The 18,787-nt window shown below is 36.2% G+C and overlaps 1 protein-coding gene across 1 annotated transcript in view; it reads left to right on the forward strand.

Annotated features, from left to right (window-relative positions):
• Nucleotides 1-18,787, forward strand: part of WWOX (WW domain containing oxidoreductase) — a 426,479-nt gene that overhangs the window by 20,082 nt on the left and 387,610 nt on the right. The window lies entirely within an intron of this gene.

Raw genomic sequence — 18,787 nt, forward strand, 5'->3', positions numbered from 1 at the left:
TATGTAAATGCTTTGTAAGTCTGAAAGAACAACCAAAGCATGTTCCCTAATAGGGTAGGACAACTTAAGTACCAGAAAGCATGAGTGGAGTGCAGAGCCTCAGCTATTAGTTACACCTGTTACTTTGCCTGTAGTTTCTGCCCTATGTGAGAATTCAAGGGATCATTCATGTAACTTTCAAAGCTAAAAACTTTTTTTTTTTTTTTTTTTTTTTTTTCAATCTCTTAGCCTCAACACCATTGCTACTAGGCAGTCTGCCTTGACACTTCTTGTTTGTTTCTTCTATGTCTGTTTCTGTTCTACTTCCTCATGCAAAGAAACACTCCTTCTGTATTCTGTATTCCTTGCTCCTCTTTCGCTCCGAACTCCCCATGCCCCCTGTCTTTTTGGATCTTCTGTGGCCCTTACTAAGACGTGCAGCATTCTCAACTTGTTTCCCCTATAGCCATTTATTTACAAGTAGGGCTTGCAGGAAGCTTTGTCTAAGCTTGCTATGACTACTGACTTCCAGGAGATGATCTGTTGACGTGGACCTATATTCTTTGCTTGAATAATAAACTACAGGGTCGTATTATTGGAATCTTCTTTATTTTCTGTTTAAAATTAGTGATGAGTATTTTAACTTAGTTCCTAGGCTTTGAAAATATCAACTGCTCCGCTCCCAGATGATAGGGGAAAGCATTCAGTAATATTAGTGTATCTACATAGTAGTGGGAAGATAATTATGTTTACTTGTCAAAAACAAATGTAGTGCTTATTTACAAGCTATTATTTCTGAAGAAGTGATGCTCGTAATACTGCTGAATTCTGATACAACAAGCTTCAGGTAACAACATCTTCAGATTTAAGCTATCTTTGCAGGTGAACTTAATGACTTTTTTCCTCTCCTTACCATTGACAACATGTTTCTTTCGTTAAAGGTGTTCTCTTTCTGTTTCTCTTTTAGTAACATGGGATAGGACTTGTTTAAAATTTGTGTGTATGTCCTCTTGCAACAGAGATGGATGTGGCGATATTCTGTCTTAAGATGATGTTAGTCCCAATGCAACTAAATATAGCTATGTATATGAAACATACCTAGCTATATACTTACATTCATGTACATTTAATAGTATTTTATATGTATACATATATATTTATAGATATTTTTACATGAGTAAAATAAGGCATTGCTGACTAGTTTTTATTTAGAAATATTACATCACCTACTTGTTTCTAAACTGGGTTTATCCATTAGAAGGCAATGGGCATTCAGGAGTACTTGTGTTAGTACTTGTATTATCTCACCAAAAGTTAATGAATTGGTAATTGAGTGAAGATCGCTGAAGTTCAAATTACTTCAGAAACATTACGTTTATTTAGGAACAGTTTTCAAATTCTAATTGTTCAGAAAAGCAGCTCATCTGTAAACTGGGTAGCTGGAAAACCTTCAATGCCTCTTTGTAATGGCTTTGTTGTTGTTTATTGAGAGGGACTAATTAACTTTGATTATTGCACTAATACTGTGGCACTTTGACAGTCCCTCAGATTTATGATTCTAGGGAAATAAACAAATGAAATGCAGGTGCTGGAGCAGAAAGAATAAGTTATTACTGAACTTTAATTACTTGGAGTGTGTAACCAGGAGAGAATTAGTTGATGAATTACAAGATGCTTAAAATTTGCATCAAACTGTAAGCAATCTTGAGGAAAACAAACACAAAATCCTGCCCCAATGTCAGTTCCTGAAAACAAAGATTAATTTGATTGATAATAAAATATTGATTCAAAAATCATTTTGTGGATTATAGATATATATATATAACTGTAAAGTAGAGAGTTGTTAATTAAAAAAAATCTCTGTTAAAATTAGAGTTTGAGAAAAATATCAATACCTCCTGAATGTAGTTCGGCTGAATTCTTTATATGTAGCTGTGGTTATTGTTTCCTGTTATAAAGAACTTCTAAACATCAAGAATTAAATTATTTTGCTTTTCCTAGAAATAATGAAAATATAAAAGAGATTGGTTGGTTCGCTTGATCTTTACTTTTCAATTTAAACTATTTCTTAGAAGTGCAACCTTAACCAAGCTTCCCGTGGTCAGTATTTGGGCAGAGGGACCTGCTTCCTTTGTTTTCTCATGGATGTTTTTGCAACTGAATCTTTCAGTTGCGCTATCAATTGCTTTTGTATCCAGTGTTTCGATGGGTTGGGAATTCTGAGGTAGATAAATGCCTCCTCCTCAACTGCTTATCCTTATTTGTTTTTTTGTAACTTTACATGATCTCTCCTTTTTCTTTTCTTTTTCTTCTTTTTTTTTTTTTTTTTTTTAATAGTTCAAATGTTTGCCAATTGAATTCAAATGTTTCCCAGTTGAATTCTAGAGTGCTTAAATGTTATATATGTTCTATGGTAATGAAATTAGTGGTTTTATAATAGCAAATGCACATAACCAAAAGCAACGTATATTCTGCAATACCTTTTATGTGGGGCAGTGTCTTCTAAAACTCAAACTTTTCATCTCTTTGTTTGATGTGAAGCATTTGCAAATCATTGTGAAAAGTGCAAAAAATTTATGGTTATTTTAGAGGAATACAAAATAATCAGTTAATACTTAAATAGCTACTTTTACTTCAGGTTGACACAATTACCTAATTCGTGGTCTGTATTAAACTAAAGTCTGAAATGTATGTGGGAAATTATAAGTCTTTATTCTGCTGTAGTGCAGTATTCAAAAATAAAATTTGGGAAACATAACAGTACTTAGGAAAACAATCCAGCTGGTTCTGTTAGTGAGTTTATTTGCATGATCATAGCCTAGAGTGCCATAAAATGCATGTCTGCAGCAGTGCAGATTTTCTTGTTTGGCCCTGTTGTACTTTTAAGTAAGTCATTAGGCAAAAAAAGTTTCAGAATAGTCTGCTTTTATTGAGTGCTGAAAATCAAGTTTCTAAAGAGAAACTGAGACAGCTAAATGGCATGAAAAGTCCATTTGTTAAGGCTTTTACAAAACAGTAGGAATAACCAGAGAAAACAAGGTTTGGCAGATGAGCTGCTATTCTAGACATTTTAAAACAAATTCATATTGATCTTAATTGGCTGTTGGAGACAAATCTAGAAAAGTTTGTTTTCAGCAGTTTGTCTAAAGAGTTGCTTTATAGAGAACTTGAACCAGTTGGGTAGGGATTGCTGTTACAAACTTGCTAATTATTTTTGATAACTATGACATTTGTTTGCAGCCTGCAGTATTTCAGGTATTTTCTTTCTCAAGTAGAGCAGAATTTGCTGTAATATTGCAGATAGAGGGAATTGCCTCTTGTAAAGCAGTGTGACAGGTTTTAATGTGACTGGTCTAGCCAGTCTGTCAAATATAATTTTTATAGAGAGATGTAGTTGATTATATTGGTACAATCTGATATTCTTTATATACATAGAGAGAAAATGTAAAAGGAGCAGACAAAGAGAGATCACTATAGCTTTACATTTGATATCCTGAAAATGAATGTTGTTCATGCACGATGACATTCAATATCAATTTAAAACTGTTTGATAATTTCTTGTTCAGAAAAAAAGGAAATTAGAATTCTGGAGTTATGATTCATTTTAATCAGAAAGAAATTGTCAAACATAAATCTCTCCTTGAGTAGTGAAAAGGCCTGAAAGCCGCCAAGAAAAAACATCAATATTTTGCAAAAGAGAAATGATTGTTCCAATTCGTAGCTTAATTGACTTTAAGGCTTAATGAAAAACACTACAGTGCTGTTTGTACACATAGTTGCTTTGACGAACATGGAAATCTATGCTCTGGGAAGAGAAGTTAGATAATTTATTTTACATTATTATTGATATAATTTTCTAATTGAGTATAAGCGTAATGGTTGGATGGGACTACATAGCTCCGGATGTTGGTGGTATTCTCAAGAAAATGAATGAATAAAATATTTCATGAATTACAGCTCTTATTGCCACGGAGCTCTCATTTATTTATTCCTGTCAAATAGTCTTTGAAGTAGACATTAAGATAAAATGTAAGTTTAATATTTCATCAAAAGTATAATGTTTCTTGTGTAATTATTCCTCAGGATTATGCCTTTAGCTGCATCGAAGAACAATTAAACTTTTTTAAAAATACTGTTTTATGTATGGAGATGTATAAGGTACAGATGTGACAATAGAAGCCAAAATACCTATGGAAAAATAAGCCTGACTTGTTACTGTTTTCCTTTCCCCCAAAGAATCTTCCACCTAAGGAGTGATTTATATTCCTGCTGATAAGTAACTGTACGAAATTAAAACCTGTTAAGTGAGTCTTTGCATTCCACTTGCGATCTGGCAGCGCGTGGATGGACTGCATGCGCGTTGCTGTGTGTTTACCCGGAGTGTCCCCCTGCCCCCCGAAGGAAGGAGCACTGGTACTGGCAGTACTGAATTGCCGGGTACCATTTGGTGTCCGCTGCTGCCCTGGGTTTACTGGCTCTGGGGTGTGTGAAGAGGGGCACCCAGATGGCTCTGCCGAACACTGCGCTACCCAGCAAGAACAATTTGAGCCTTTGTTTCTTGATACCATTTTGGAAACTCCAAAATACTTAAGTGCTAAATAAAGACTTTTAAGAGGTAATGTCTTTAGATAGAAAATATTTTAGAATATTATACTGCAAAACATACACATTTCTGTAAAAATATTTCTAATACTGTGTCATGTTTGCAATATGACATTGCATTATCCCTAGGCGTGACAGTCTAAAACTGTATGTTGGTGGTGCAAAAACCTTCACAGGGCAGTGTACAGAGTGGTGAAAGTCTGCAGTCCACACACATTTAATTCTCCAGAGCTCTGAATAGGTGACCATGCTGAAGAATCCAGGTTAAAGTAGTTATCTGAATCTTTCTATGGAGAAAAGGCCCTGGAGAGAGAAGGTGGGCTTTCACTAAGGTAAATGGCAGTGGTTAAAGCAAAACCTCTGACCCCCTTGTCTTGCTTGCATCCGTGGATAGTCATACTTCAGTGTTATTGCTATTGCTGAATACAGTGTTCCTTTCTTTAGAAAGGTTTGGATCAGATCCTTTAAGTGAAACAATCTTTCAATTGACTGTAATGTGAATTGAATTAGGCTTCATGTTACTAGCAGAGCTGATGATAGGAGCATTAATCAGATGTTATTAGCACTGATACTGGCAGAGAGCACTGTGAAAGACTTTGGCCATAACGGTATGTAATTTAGTAAGTTCCTGTAGGAGGACGTACAGACTGCTAAGATGGTGATGTGGGTTGCACCGTTGTCTTCAAAATGCAGCTAGAAAATGTATTTATGCAGTGAACATAACTTTAAGCTGTGTCAAAAGGGATATGCAGTGCTCTGAAGCATTGAATGCAGTGCACCCTGCTAATACAAGGAGCCTGTAAGCAATAGCTTTTGTATTTTGAAGTCTTCTTGTATGTTCTGAGGTGGCAGTTTGTTCCAGTTTGCAGACTTGAGTATTGGGAGTGTAACTATGGGCATGGACATGTCTCAACGTGTCAGACCTATTGATCTTTTATCGGGGAGAAGTCTGTGATCTTAAGTCTTATGTGATATTCATCTGTAAAAACAGCCGCAAGGCTGTGCGTGGTCACTGATGAGCAGGAAGCTTCTTAATGATTCTTGACTCAATGGTTCGCAAGGAATCTTCTGGGGATAGGAGAAACACCCACAAAGTTGAAACCATTAAACAGTTTAGCCCACGCTTGCATGGATGACTTGAGATCTATTTTTTCGTACACTGTAAACATATGGCATGAATTTGCTCTCATTACAAATGCTGAGAAACGGGAAAGACAAATATTTACATTACATTCATGTTTTACAGTAAAAACACTGTTCAACTTGTTTATACAGTTTCACTGTTACAATTTTTATGGTTAGTAATGAAACCACTGTAAAACAGAGAATTATGTAGCAGATGTGTTAAGCCCCTAACTTTGAGGGCTGGGCAGACTTCTGAATCCTAATATCATTGATTCAAGTGTTGCTGTTCTTGTTACAGCTGAAATCTGTCCTACCTATATCTTCATCTATGGTTAGCCCTGTACCACTACTGTATTAAAGATAAACTTTTATTGTCTGGATAAATACAGTGATATTGTAAAGTAATTACAGTTAAATATAAAGCAGACCACCAGTCAGAGTGAGTGAACGCAGGAGGCTTTAAAGGATTTGGAAGACATTTTCCAAGCATTTAAGACCTCATATGGCTTCTATTTCCATTAAACATTACGGATAATTCAAAATGGTTAATATAATGTCTGTTTAATTTCTCTGTAGGATTATAAGAACTTAGAAATATTTAGGTTCTGGCACAGCTGATAGAGCTCTGATTTAAAATAATGTATATGCTAAATATGAAAGTAGATGGAATTGGAAAATCGTTATGAAAAGACAAAATATAACCATAAATTGATCTGCTTGAAAGTATTTATACAGTATATTGAATCAAATTATCTTTGCTATCCTGTTCTCAAAGTATGTGATTTTTTTGTTGTTGTTATTGTTGCTGTTAGATTGATATTCATTTAAGGAAGTAATAGCTCAAGTCCCTGCCCAGGTCTTTCTGTTTTGGATTTTGCAAATGTTTGCTTTTCAGGATACTTTTTTATGCTTATTACCCCGGATCCTCACACCAACTTTCATTGTACTGGTAGCAAGCATGAACTTCATTACTAAGTGTTCTCTGAACTTTTCTCTATTTTAATAAAAAGGTAGACATAAAAATTTTTGTCTTTTGGTGTGGGGGATATTGCTTATTTTTAGCATTGACCATTTAAGGTCTTAAGTTTATATTTTTGATACGTATTTAAGTGGTAATATATTTCTTATGGTGATAATATGGTTTATATTAGTGACACCTACTAGAGGAGAGAAAATCTGGAGTGATTAGCATAGGGGAGTTTTTACAAGTTTAGGAAATAACACTTCAAAAAACTCTGGTAATATGAATGAAGGAGCAACTAGCCTGCAAAAGGCAGAATTTTTTTTCCTCAGCTAGGAGGAATGTAGAAAAGAAGAGCTACTTACGAAAGTGATAAGATGAGCAGAAGGCTTTCTAGTAAGGGTGAAAAATTGAGTACTGGAGAAGAGCAGTGCAACAGATTAGCCTCATAGGTAGGACGGATGATATGTAGGCTGGATGGATAACTGGAGACTGCTTTTATGTCCTTAACTAGGAGTAAGGATACAGGAAGGGAACAGGAGGGGAGGTATCTTTTGCTGCTTGTAGGGGGTTTTGATCCTTCCCTTGTGCAGTTTACTGAAGCCCCATTGAAAAATGGAAGAGCTTTTGGGGTTGTTCCTGCTGCCACCTTTTTATAGAGACCAAGATTCCAGGAGGAATGCAAGAAGCTCACGAGGGCCATTTCCAAAAAATCCTATCCTGCAGAGCCACAGACTATAGAATCTTGCTTAGATTTGAGTTCCAAAAGACCCTGCAGACAATAGTGACTCTTCAGTCTGCAGAAGGTAATCTTTCATTAAAAATGGGCAGAAAGCTTATTAGTTGGGGAATATTTCAGTTTGAAAGGAATTTGCCAGTACAGTCTGATTGCTGAATGTTCTCTTAGTAGGTTGTTTTCATTCATTGTACAAGAAACTTACTGTTCCTGAAAGGATAAATGAGTAGTGTGGTGAACAAATGATCTGGAGCAAACATTCTTCCTCTAGCTCTGGATTTCCAGACAGGATTGGAGTATTGTGATAACAAATTCACTGTACTATAGACAGCTGATAGCTATGAGCGTGCTTTCTTGGTTTCTGATAGGACTGTAAGGATTTTAGAGTAGTTTGTAAATTAAGCAACGTTTTCTGCACTAAAGACATATGTACAGGTGGGCACCTAATTTTGAGGCAAGTTACAGTATCCTACCATGTCATAATTTTTCCTCATTTCAGTAGAATTTGATATGTAGAAGTGTTGATTATATTTGTGTTTTGTTTCTTCAGCACAGCACTGCTCTTAACTTTGAAATTGAGAGTTGCAGAAGCCCTTGTTTAAAGTGTTGTGAACAATAGTGAATAGCTGTAAAAGCAAGAAAAAAAATCACAATAGGCCCTTTAAAACTGCACTAGGAAATAATTCTTTATTCAAATATTCTTTTTATTTGCTTGTATTAAACATTGCAGCTTTGGTACATTGACTGTGTTTAGCTTAGTGTAGAGAGATTTTTGTTTTTTCATTGATGCCTTACATATAAAGTACTTAAAATTGGTTTTGATCTTTTTCTGAACCTTTCCATTCCTGAATGTGTATTTAATTTATTTTGCTTTGCCCACTTTGAAAACTGTATTTAACGTAGTCCAAGTAGGTGCATTCTTCCTGCAGAAACTGTGTTCTACTTCCGTCAGTTCTCTAGTATTGAGTTCTGGGTGTGGAGAGGCTCAATTAGAGTAGCTGGTTGTCTTTTTTTAACCATCTTTACAATTAATCTGATTGTAACATAAGCTTGTAAAATATTCCATTAATGAAGAAGACAAGCCTAGCTTATGGTAAATATGTACTAAGTGTTTATAGTGCATTTCATATTTTACATGATTCCCTTTATAATTCTGCTTATCTTTTCATTCTAATTCCCTAAAGGCTGTATAAAAGAACCCCTAAAGAGAGTAATTACTGCTCTATTCCTTAAGCAAGACTCCTTTTGCAAAAAGAAATCTGATCTGCTTTCTAAAGAAGGCAGTTTTAAATAAAAATGCAAATAAGCTGCTTTGTAACCACATTAATTACCCACCTAGCCTCTTATTACCATGTTTGTATTGTTTGCAAACACTATTTACAGTCGTGTGGAAATTACCATTACTGGTCCTGAGGAAAGACTGTTGTTGGTAGGTTGTGCTTTGGAACCAATTAGGGTGAACCTTGTCTCCATTGAGGCTCCTGGGAAAAAGTATAGCCTTGCAATGTCAAATAATAACATTAACTCAGGCTACACAGGCATAGTGTTGTAATTATATTATTGGCCCTCTTTTGCTTCTGCAATGAATTTCATTCTCTGCATTTTTAAACTAACAGGCAGCACTGCTTCTTGCTAATGAATTAATACGTATTGTGGTAATTCTTATGGAAGTCATGGTGAAATCTAGTGGGTCATTTTGTCCTCAGATCCATTTTACTTTTGTAAAAAGTAAACAAAAGCCTAACACTTTGTCATAGACTTCCACATAATAGATTTTCAGTGGGAGAAGTAGAAAAAAAGTAATTTATCCTATTTCATTAAGGTAAGTAAAAGGATCTGTTAGTTGTAAGCAGAATATTTAGCTGGTGGTAACTGAATGTTCATCAGTCTTTAACACTTTAACCGTGTGTTCTTATTTGTAAACTCAAATCCAAGCATCTGTTGATAACCTAGTATGTGGTATTTTTCTTTTTTCCCTTGTTACTTATGAAAAATACCTTTACTCATATTGCTCCGAACTTAATTAAAACCAGAACAGATGTCTCGATGTTTATGTGTTTGGTGTTTTAAATATTGTTCAGATTCTGAATAGTTTAGTTTGGGTCACATAGTCTGGGAGGGAAAGAACTTAGTCCCGTAAGATTTATCTGTCTGTCTTAGGGTTCTAACCAAGTTGTGGCTGTTTAAATTAGCCTTTTCAAGTAGGCATCCTTCCCATCTTTGAAATATACAGCATCTGTCTGCAGAGTTGATGAGACTGTGCAGGAGTTTAAAGACTATCTGCTGAAGAAGACAAAAATATTAAGGTATGTATCAGTTTTGCTGTAGCACTGAATATAAAGACTATACCACAAATAAAATAGGAAAGTATCAACTTTTCAGCAGAGCATATTTTGACTCTGCGTAATTTTTAAGCAGTGAAAAAGGAGAGGTTGGTAATTGCGGGTTCATCAACAGTTCTTCAGCAGTGACATGAGCAGAAGCACTGATTTGGGTCATGGTCCACAACAGCTTGTGAAATTCAATGTGATCTGGGTTATATGATGATGATATGAATATAGAGCATAAATGACCTAAAACGTCTGTAGACTTGATTCAAGAAGAACACAGAAAGCACATGGAAAGGCTGACTTGTGGCTTTTGAGCACTCAATTTAACTATTGATTTCTTTGCTTGTCAGTGATTTTTCTAAACTTCTTGTGCGTGTGTGGTTGTGCTTGCATTGTCAGGGAGACTTTAAATGGCACTTTTTAGGTACCAGATAATAATGTAAAGACATCTGGTGACAACCGGATTTTCTTTTGATGAGGATCCCTGTGTTGCCATCAGTTAAGTGATCTGATATGTACTAAGAAGATTCCTCACACGTTGAATAACATGAAGTGCTGTGCCACTAAAATATTACATAAGAGAGGTTACAGTATTTTATTATTTTTAGGGAACTGCTCATTAATATAGTCATGTTTAATATGTTATGAGTGCAAAGACATGAATGTATGTATTCATTTCTAATTTGTGTAATTGCATTTTATAATCTAGGCGTTTGCAAAGCATAACATGGTATACCCCATTTACTGTCTGCTGTAGCTAATAAAAATAATAGAATGATATAAATCTTGAAACTAACTTTAGTTGTAAATATAGATTAGTTGTAAATTATATCTTTGTTATGTTTATTTTTAATTCTGCAGTGTTGCAGGTTTGCAGAGCGTACTAATTAGTGCAGTTATTTGAAGTAATGATGAGTTAATTGCTCTAAATGCTAAGTGTTATTTCTCTGACAATTTAGAGCAGTGTACTGAGTTGCATTTAAAAAAAAAAAAAAAAAAAAAAAAGTAGGGCTAGAAATAACATGGAAAAAGGAAATGGTAACAATAGTGAGACCAGTTAGTGTTCTAAAGGCTTCTTCCACATTCAAAGTGGTAATATAGATAAGGTGGTTAAAAATACAGGAGGAAGAATAAAGTGTAACAAAGAATAAAACCTCCAAGTCTTGATACCATTAGAAATGTGGATACCAATGAGGTAAGCCTATATATTTCCTCATGCATTGGTGTATTGCTTGGGAAAAGACAGCCTGACTCGGTTCCTGTGAAGCTGTTGCTGCGCCCGGCGCTGCTGCTCTTCTCGCTGTGCCGCCCCTGCTCCTCGTGGCTCCTCTCCTGCTGCCGGGAGCCCTCGGCGGCGGCAGCCCCGGGACCCGAGGCGCTGTGTGTTGTCGAGTTTGTTCTGGAGAACGTGTTTGAAGAGCAGAAAATGCCTCTAGCTCCAAGCAGAATGTTTTCCTTTCTGATGAACAGTAGTAGATGCTACCATTTGGAAAGCAGCGCGGTATACCTATGAGAAATGAGCTGATTCGCAGTGTTTCCTTGAGCATGTTCACTGTAAGAGATATTAATAGCTTCCTTTAGCAGTGTCCCACTTAGACTAACTTTGAAATGCAATATTTCATTTTGTCCTGGTTAAAATAAGTTTATTTTTTTGTGAAATGGTATGAGTAGCTAGAGGGGGGGAAAAACACTCTATTTCATACTTTGATACTACTGTAGGGCAAAAAAAAAAATTCTGGATAGTATTCATGAATTAAATGGAGTTTTTTAGTCCAGAATTGGTGTTCTCAAAGATGAGTGCAGATCCAGTAATGGAGGCTGGTGACGCACAGTTCTCTGCTAGAAATAATGTGAAATTGCTTGAAATGATGAGAAATGTGAAGTTGAAAGCTCTCTAATCTGTTGATGTGAAACCAATGATAAGTTAGATTTTGATACCTTCAATGCTTTGTATTACACAGTGTCAGTGAAAAACTGCTTTTCCTCTGCTGCCTGGAAATGAAGTATGGGAAAAGTTCACCCACTTTTGGGGGGAGTATGTGGAGGGTCCACACACCCCTGCTTCCTGCACCAGGGCTGAGAAAAACAATGCACAAATCTGAATGTTCCAGACACTCAGATTCGTCTGTTTGGTTGTGTTATGGCAGAAATCATTGCAACTTTGATAGATTTATTTATAAAGACTTGCTTCAATATTTAAAGTACATCTATTCCAGCATTCCTCACTTCAAGTTTAGCTGTGGAGCAAGATGAAAGAAAAATTAAATTGTATATTGAAGAGCTGTTAATTGAACTGCACTGCATTTAGCAAGGGAGCATCAGCTTCAGGCAGTCAATACTACAGAGAATTTTTAATGTACTGTATCACTAGATTGTCAGCTTGTATTGGAGAATGCAAAGAGACTCCTTTGACTAGTGATAAAGCTCTGGAAACTTTTAAGTTGTTGAGGGAAGAAATGTTATTTTGCTTTGATATGTTGTGACAAAGTTCTTCGTAGAACCAGAAGTAACATTTTTAGGTGAATTTTGACTATCAATTTTATCAAAAAAGATCAGATTGCTATGTATTTGTTCTTTAAATGGACAAAGGTTGTATCCCTCTAATGTGGGACAACCTAAGTTCCATGAAATTCTAGAACTTGCATAAATGTTACTTTACAGTTTGAGTAGCTGTGAAAGTCTCATTTAAAAATATTAGTTCTCTCGATCTAATTCTAAAAAATAGCATATCAAAAAGCTTTAGAAAAATATTATCTTCCTTTCCTAAGGCAGTGTTAATTTCTTTTGTAGTTAATCTTTTGCACTGGAATTTAGTGCATTTATAGTTAAAGATTCTTTTAACAGCTAAATTATTTAAACACATCTCTTTGGGATAGCATGGTCTGTTTGGTGTTAAGTATGAAATACTTTTTATTTCATTTTCTGAGCTGATAAAAATGAAATAACTAGAGGCATTTGTAGAGCCAGAACAGATTTAGGGCTATAGTGTTAGATTAAAGATATGCTATTCTAAGACACAGCTTATTACAGCTGTCATGCTTCAGGATAAGTTTCCTCTTACTTGTGGTGGTCTTGCATTGCCTAAAGTCCACCTTAAAAATAGAGCAAGTTTGAAACTTGTTGGTTTGCTAAACTATGTTGGGTTATCCATTTCTGGATGATTTTTGTGTGTGTCCCAAGGTGGGGTAGGCTGCTTAGTGGCGTGTGCTGCCACATGGCCACAGTGAAGCAGGAAGCTCTTGTTTAGAGGCTGCATTGAGTTCTGCCGAGTGTGGCTCCTCTGTTGGAACTGGGAGACGGGAATAGCTGCTTTATGCCCAAACCCAGCGATGAGGTATTAGGAGAGGTCCAAGCCAGTTGTACACAGGCTGGGTACAACTGGTAGTTCTGATGACAGCAGTGACCTGGAAATGTTTAAGAATGGGAAGACGGTCCTCGCTAGTATGACTGAAAACGCGGGAGACCTCAAGTGATTCTTGCTGCGTAGCCTCCCCATCATGGTAAATGCCCTGTGACTTCAAAAACGAACAAGTGAAAAGCGATGCTGCGAGTGTAACTGCCTGACTGCGCTTTATTTTTCTGCAGAAAAGGTAAATGCACAGTTGTGTCAAGGGATTTGCATCCTTGGACACAGTGGATGTTTTGCATAGGTGACAACTTTGTATGAATGTGTGTGTTCTCCCCCACCCCCCCCAAAAAAAAAAAAAAATTCAGCTTTTGATTTTCTAGCTGTTTCTCAAAGTTGAGGCTGCAAGATGTTTTTTTTCTGTCTTTATCTGCCATGGCTTCTGTTGGTTAAAGTGCTCTTGGAAGCAAGTGCTCAAACCGAGGGAACTTGCTGCCCAGCAGCACCTGTGCAGGACTGCTGCAGCGGAGGAGGAGGAAGGAAGCGCCTTCCTGTTCGCTGCTGGAGGAGGAAGCAACTGTTCCACCCTGAAAGTGTGATCCTTCAGTATATAGAGAATAGGATTTGTTTTGTAGAGTTGATGAAATGCTATCATGAAAAGGCAGTGGAGTTGTTTTTTGGGGGTGTGTGTGTGTGAGGGGGTTATTTATTTATTTTTATGTTCTGAATAAAGGTTCTCTGCTGTTTCCTACAGTGTAGAAAATTGCAAGAAGGGACATATTGTGTTATGGGTCCTCTGAGAATGGGTCTAAGTAAAAATGCTTGTTGAAGAGCATCTTATAAATACTTGAAATCAGACTTTTGTGCAACTAACTTGAACTTTTTAATTTAACAGTTGTGCTAAGAACCTAATTCTTAATAGAAGGTAATATACCTAAAATATTTTAATGCAAATTGCATATAGCAAAATCATTATACCATATGACTCGTACAATTTGAATATTTGCTTGCCACAAGGTCTAGCAACACTTATTTTGACACATTTGTCTGTGTGAGATGTAGTATTTGACAGTGTGACTGCATACAAAAATGTTCAAGAATCCATTTACAAGACAGCTTGACAATCAGTGTAATTAAAAGAATTGTCTGAGACTCTAATAAATGCAATAAAGCAGAGGTCAGCTTGAAACCATGCAGAAAATGACTTAAATTCTTCTGTTTTATTTGAATGTAAGACTTATATTTTCCCCTTGTGTGTAGCATACCGTGTGGCTGTCTGATGTGAGGGTCTAATTCTGAGATTTATAACAATTTCTGTTATAATTATATATTATAACAGAAAATAATGTAGGCCACATACAAGTAGTTCTAGAAAAGTAGATGGAAATTTAATTATGCAACCAATAATGTAATGGAGACGACTAGCAACAGCAGCTCTTGACGGTGTATTCTCTTTTGTTCGTGTAAGGACTTAGAGGTTTCTGTTTTGCCTTCCACTCTGTTTTGTAGAGCAGTTATTATTCTTTGATATCTTTTAGTTCAGAGAGGGGAAAAAAAGAAAATTGCTGGTATTTTTAAGTATGTGGAGCAATATTTAAGTATATAGTATCTTGCTAAGCAGGAATAAGTGCTTCTGGTTTTGGAAAATATCTCTGAAGTGTTGAATTTACGTAGCTTTCTGTTTTAAAAATAGGCCTTTTTAAAAAGACCTTGTTGAGAACATAAATGGCAGGGCTTCACTTGGAACCTGGGCTTAGGGAGAAGAGAAGTTGGATTCTTCCCTGTACCTCTAAGACAGCTAATGTTTAAATATTAATAGGCTTTAGGAGGAGTTCCCCCCCATTTTTTGTCTTTCTAAGAGTTAATTCATGCAGGCTCCTAATCTCTAGGCTATCTGATTGAAAGTTGTATGCTAGATGTTTCTTTATGCAGTGGCTGCATGGGGCAATATCTTTAAAATGTAAAAAAGCCTACAAAATGCACAGTCTGATAACAACAACAAATTTAATCTAAAGTGACAACTGGGAGACTTTCCCAGACGTTTTTCTCTTTAATGTAACATGACTTTAAATTGATGCAGCCCCACAGTGATTGAAAAACTCTCAGAGCTTGTCTCCCATGATTACATTTCTGATCTGTACAACTTAATTTTTTAACTGGGTGAATCCTACTTTTGCGAATGAGCAGTTTGTTTATGTTTTAAGAGGGTGAGTTTCACTGATGCAAAGGCAATGAAATTGTAATATGATGCAAAAAGGAATATTCCTGATGGTGATCCTGATCAGTGCATCTGTTCATCTGAAAGTTGTAAAAGTTGGCTTGTGAATAAGACTGACACTTTATTGAATGTTGGTTTATATTGATCTTATAAATTTACTATTAAATTAACACAGAGCTCAATCAAGAGTAGCCAACCTTAGCTAACAGTCCCTTTTTCACAAATATCCTTGTCAAAGGTTTTAATCTACTTCGTTCCTTACACTTTAGAAGTTTCTGGGCTTTTTGAGTTTTATCGAAGTAAGATATCAGTGGTGCACTGCCTAATAAAACAAACAAGTAAATTAATGGAACTGTTGGAAAGGGAGCAGAACACTTTCACAGAAGGATATTTTGTTACTGCTTTCTTTCCTGGGTTACTCCACATCCCAGCCACTGAGCTGTTGTGATAATACAGTGCCTACAAGGTAAAGACCTGGGCTTAATGGGAGTCCCCAATGGGAAGGGAATGAAGCATTGGCAGTTGAGTTGTGAATGGGCATGTTGAAGGTAGAGGAAGGTGAAAGAGGAGGGAAATGTCTCTAATCAGCTTCTCTATCTTTTCTACTTATCTAATCAGCTTGGCTATAGCAGGAAAACCATGTGCAGAAGAATGTTTTAAGAAGTGGCCTGTGGTCAGTTTTGTAAGTGTACAAATAATAATAATCTGATGATTTTTATGTTGCTGCTACTCAGAAGAAAAAAATGATACCCATGAGTAGTGCAATAATTGGTTGATATCTGTTGGAAATAAAAGAATCAAGTGGAATGTAGTAGCACTTTTCTATCAGTGTTGGGGTCACTTGTCTGGCTGTGTGCCTGAGTGCCTGACTCAAGCTATGGTAGAACAGTCAGGGATTGACAAAACGATGAATTTAATCCATCAAATGGCTAACGGCACGCAAGAGAGATAACAGGCACACTATGTATTTCCTGCTGAAGGAGGAAGCAGTAAGGTGAATATTGTAATCCTTAGGAACACTTCAGCTGTCTTGATGAAAAATGATCAAGTTTGAAGGTGCTGGAAGAAAAAAAAAATGGAATGACAATTATGCAAAAATGTCAAATACTTATATCCCCGCAGTAGTAAGCAAGCTAGATGAAAATGTATTAGCAGATTAAGATAGCTAATAATATCCTTCTCAAGCTTTAATAGAGAAGCATTTAATTTGGTTCTTTCATTGATTTAATGCAAAACTTACTATTTTGTTGTTAACATCTCAGTACTATCTGGTTTTGGTTTTTGTTTTTCTTCAGTCTGGCAGCATTCCATTCCCCCACATAGTTTAATCTGCGTAACCTAAGCATACCATTAGAGGTCTGTTTTCATGATACCTCTACACTTAATTAGCAGCTCAGTACCACTAGGAACTGAGTGGTTGTCTTGTTAACATGAACACATTGACCAGTATGAACGTATTTCGAGGCCCTTAAGTCACCTACAAAAAAAAGATATACATGTAAATGTTGGAATATGTATTTGTATTTTAAATTAGTTGCTCTATTCAGCTGTTTAGCTGTTCAGGCCTAGGATTTATAAATATTAGAAAATGTGTTACAAAAAAGTAGTTTGCTTGTAAGAATCTAGTGAGAGCTCTGCTGTTCAGGAATGATTTTCATAGTTATTTTTCCTCTATTTAGAGGGAAGTAAATGTTTTATGTTCTATTACCTTTTATCTTTTTGGGAAATCTGATAACTTAGTGTTTATTACTAAACATTTCCTTTATCTCTGCAACTTACTTTGTATTTCAGGAATTTCTGTGCATACTGCTAGCCTGTTGAAAGGGCTGTTCTGGAATATTCAAAGCTGAGGAATCAACATTGCATCTCAGTTCAACCACATCTATGGAGTGGGATTCAAAATACATTTGGTTAAATTTTTCAGTTAGTGAGTTGTGCTCCTGGAAGGAATTATCATTATTATTATTTCCAATGGTGAACACTGAAATTACCCTTTTCTTCCATTCTCTTCTCCTGCCAACTTAGAGAAGGGAAGTGGTCAGGGCGTTTGAGTAATCATGACTCCAACATATGTGTTTACCACCACTAATTCTCACACACTTCCAAGGAGCATGTCTTGACAGAGGTGCTTTCCGTGGCAAGTGGGTGCAGATTCTTTAGCACAGACTTTGTGTCCTGTCTCTTCTTTATTCAGAGGTTTGCATTTTGTGGCCTAACCTATCTTTACCAAGGTGACTGTGGGTTTGTCTGGATTTGCCCTACAGGTTATATTTAATTAGATATAAAGGAATGAATGCATTAGTTTATTTTGATGAAAGAACTCTTGCACTGTCATTAACAGTGAGTTAAATGAGCTAAAACTTCCCTCTAGTTCCCTATCTTTTGATGAGGAAACAAAGCAGTTCTTTGCATGATTAAGATTTGTGGTATCGGGCCTGAAATGAGAAGTCATAATAATGTTTGCTTTATAATTTGTGCAGATTTAACTCCTGCATGACCATTTAAAAACTTTTCCAGCTTTTTGTGCATACTGTGCGTTTTGATTTCAGTCTCTAATGTCATAACTTTTCATCCATGTCTGTATTTTTCCTGTCTTGATAAAGGGGTGGGTTGATTTTTCTCAGGCACCACAGGGAAAGCTGCCCCTGAAACTTTCCTTAAGCTCTTTAAAAATTCTTCTTGCTTTTAGGCTCATCGACTGAATATGAACTGATGATAGGTAGAGATGATTAAACTATAGCAAGGTATATGAAAGCATGTGGAAAACCACAAGGTAACAGGCTAATCCCTTCAGTCATCTGAAGTATGCCCGGGGTTCAGACAGCTTATTACTAGTAGCAGTTTTACAGTATTTCTGCTAGCATTATGGTATAACAGCAGTTTTGACAATAACAAATACAGAGTGTTAAAGAAATGGTAAAGGTCACTTTCTCTTGGAGAAAGATTACCATTCCAGTGAAAAAGAATGAGGAATTAAAGCTGCTTGTTATTAGATCTCTGACAAACCTCACGATATCATTATTCTGTAACAAGATGATTTTTTTGGGTGTTGACCTCTTGAGCATTTCTAATCTTGCCTGTTACATGCTTCTTAGAGTTTAGTGAAGAGAGCTCTCTATGCCAACCCAGTGTGCCAAAAATTATCAGATATGCTTTAGTCTCCTGAGGCCTTTAAAAAGAAAGGTGCACTCATTCTCAGTATGGATTTTCTTCATCTTAGTTTTAACTCTGCCTTGCAATCGTGAAAGCTCGTTAAGTATTGCAAGATTTGGTTTACTCAATGAAATTGCAGATGCACTATTACCTCCACTATTTCTGGTGAAATTAATTTCTGTATCTTTGAATGTCAGATCCACTGGGGTCATTTTGATTATTTTGGAACACGTAGAACAGAACTGAGGTAGTGTTTTGGAGATCGGTAGGTTTTTCACATGAGGTATTTTCTCATTGAATTTAAATTCATTCTAGAGCACAATAAAATCTAGCATAA

This window comes from Tinamus guttatus, unplaced genomic scaffold (genome assembly GCF_059628265.1).
Source record: "Tinamus guttatus ecotype Peru unplaced genomic scaffold, ASM5962826v1 Tinamus_guttatus_pri_ptg000389l, whole genome shotgun sequence".
NCBI classification, from domain to species: Eukaryota; Metazoa; Chordata; class Aves; order Tinamiformes; family Tinamidae; genus Tinamus; species Tinamus guttatus.